Genomic DNA, 2,913 nt, shown 5'->3' with positions numbered 1-2,913 from the left:
AAATGTTCAAGGCTCGATTTGTAGCTATGATAATTAAAGTTTTTGTCATTTGTAAAAGGATGAAAATTGCTATATATAAAAACACGACAAAATATAAGCTGCCGGAACCATATTTTTATTAAATAAGTTTTCCTTATAACTTCATTTCCGATTTACCATGTAAATATGATTTGTTCTAAGGTGTGACAAAATAAACTTTTTGACATTCAATATACAATTGAATTTATACTCGCCCCGTAACCCGAGTAGAGGTCATATGTTAGGTTAGAATTGGACACTCTACTTCACAATATCCAATATATATTTCTCTACAAGATGTTCAGTGATATTTTGACTTTGTTATCTGAAAACTTATTTTAATATGTATTAATTTCTAATTCAACTCAGGCGATTTAAAAATTAATCGAGGAAATTCAAATCAATAAGTTATTTTTCTACTAGGATGATTTAAAAGTTATTTATGCAAATTCAAATCAATGTCATTTTTCTAAGGTGATTTAGAAAATAATTGAGAAAATTCAAATCAATATGTCATTTTTTTTACTATAGTGATTTAAAATATAATAGAGAAATTCAAATCAATATGCCAATTTTTTTTTTACTATGGTGATTTAAAATATAATAGAGAATATTCAAATCAATATGTCAATTTTTTACTATGGTGATTTAAAAAATAACTGAGAAAATTCAAATCAATATGTCAATTTTTTACTATGGTGATTTAAAAAATAACTGAGAAAATTCAAATCAATATGTCAATTTTTTTACTATGGTGATTTAAAATATAATTGAGAAAATTCAGATCAATATGTAATTTTTTTTACTATGGTGATTTAAAAATAATTGAGAAAATTCAAATCAATATGTCATTATTTTACTATGGTGATTTGAAAATTGGAGCAAATTTAAATCTATGTAATTTTCTACTAGGGTCATTCAAAAATTATTTTAGCGAATTCAAATCAATGTCATTTTTCTACTAAAATAATTTAAAAATCATTCGAGTAAATTCCAATTAATGTGTATTTTTTTTTTTCAAACTATCTTCATGATAGTTTCTAATAATACCTAAAAGTCCTGCAAAAACCTAACACCCAAAATAAAAATAAAACAGATATGACACACAGCGATGGGGATTAATTTTTTTTGCTTCGTGATGCTCAAGAAATGCTTCTAATTTTGAAGAATTTTCTTCAAAGAAAAAAAAAACAAATCACCTATATGCACGCACTACTAAAACGTTAAAAGGCGTAATATCTTAATCACAACAAAATCATATATTAAATCAGGTTAATTCATACCTTTCGGCAGTGTATTAGATTTAATTTTATTTAATTCTGTAATCCGATTATAGTTACTTATACACGAAGAAAAATACTGTTACTCTATCTAGATATGTTGCTAAGTGGTACGGCCCTCAACCAACGTTTGTTAGGTTGTGGGTCTCTCCCAGCCTACCACCCACCAATCAACCCAGATGTAAATGAGTACCACAACAACAACTACAACAAATACAGCCGTTTCTAGTCGACTGCAGGATATAGGACTCAGACATGTCCTTAATCATGGCTGGGATTTGGCCATTTTCATAACCACTGGTAACCACAGCGGATTGGTGACGGTGGGAGACTTTTGTCTGATCGCTCACAGCAAACCAATCTAATATGAGGGGCCCTGACTTGTACAGCTTTGCTGATCATGGCAATACAAAAACCCTTTCACCACGTAAAGGTATCCGACTCAAAAAAAAAAAAAAAAAAAAAAAACCCTTTCACCACGTAAAGGTATCCGACTCAAAAAAACCCTTTCACCACGTAAAGGTATCCGACTCAAAAAAACCCTCTCACCACGTAAAGGTATCCGACTCAAAAAAAAAAAACCTTCACCACGTAAAGGTATCCGACTCAAAGAAAAACCTTTCACCACGTAAAGGTATCCGACTCAAAGAAAAACCCTTTCACCACGTAAAGGTATCCGACTCAAAAAAAACCCTTTCACCACGTAAAGGTATCCGACTCAAAAAAAAAACCTTTTCACCACGTAAAGGTATCCGACTAAAAAAAACCCTCTCACCACGTAAAGGTATCCGACTAAAAAAAAAAGCCCTTTCACCACGTAAAGGTATCCGACTAAAAAAAAACCCTATCACCATGTAAAGGTATCCAACTAAAAAAAAAACCTCTCACCACGTAAAGGTATCCGACTAAAAAAAACACCCTTTCACCACGTAAAGGTATCCGACTAAAAAAAAAAAAAAAACCTTTCACCACGTTAAGGTATCCGACTCAAAAAAAAAACCCTTTCACCACGTAAAGGTATCCAACTAAAAAAAAAAACCCTTTCCCCACGTAAAGGTATTCGACTCAAAAAAAAAAAACCTTTCACCACGTAAAGGTATCCGACTAAAAAAAAAAACCCTTTCACCACGTAAAGGTATTCGACTCAAAAAAAGGTTACTAAATCAAGAAAAAAGGGGTGCATGGCTAACAACCTCACACACAGAGCCGAAAAAAACAGGAAACCTGCTCCCTTTCTGGACACCCCCCCCCCCCCCCCCACCCCCACTTTCATCACCGTGCGAGAGCGGGATCGGGATCCTACATTCTGTCAGTTTGTGCATAAATTAGCGTTCGTCAGATCCTCTCTCTCATGAAAGGGAATAATTAAGAATACACGCAAGAGTGATTCCATCCTTAATTGACCCGGACAAGTCAGGTATTCCTGGACCGGGACTGGAGGACGGCAATCTGAAAAGCTCTTCTTGCGTTGGACAATAAAACTGGTTTTTATGTTCATGTCATGTTTATTGGCTCTTTTCTTTATATGATAAAAGGTCAAAGATATTGTATGTTAAAATTAATTTTATTACTTCAACCTCTTTCCGGAATCTTTACCTTTTTAATTGCTTGTTCA

Source organism: Palaemon carinicauda, chromosome 18 (assembly GCF_036898095.1).
Source record: "Palaemon carinicauda isolate YSFRI2023 chromosome 18, ASM3689809v2, whole genome shotgun sequence".
Taxonomy (NCBI): Eukaryota; Metazoa; Arthropoda; class Malacostraca; order Decapoda; family Palaemonidae; genus Palaemon; species Palaemon carinicauda.
The sequence above is the reverse complement of the archived record's forward strand: the minus strand, read 5'-3'. Positions refer to the sequence as shown.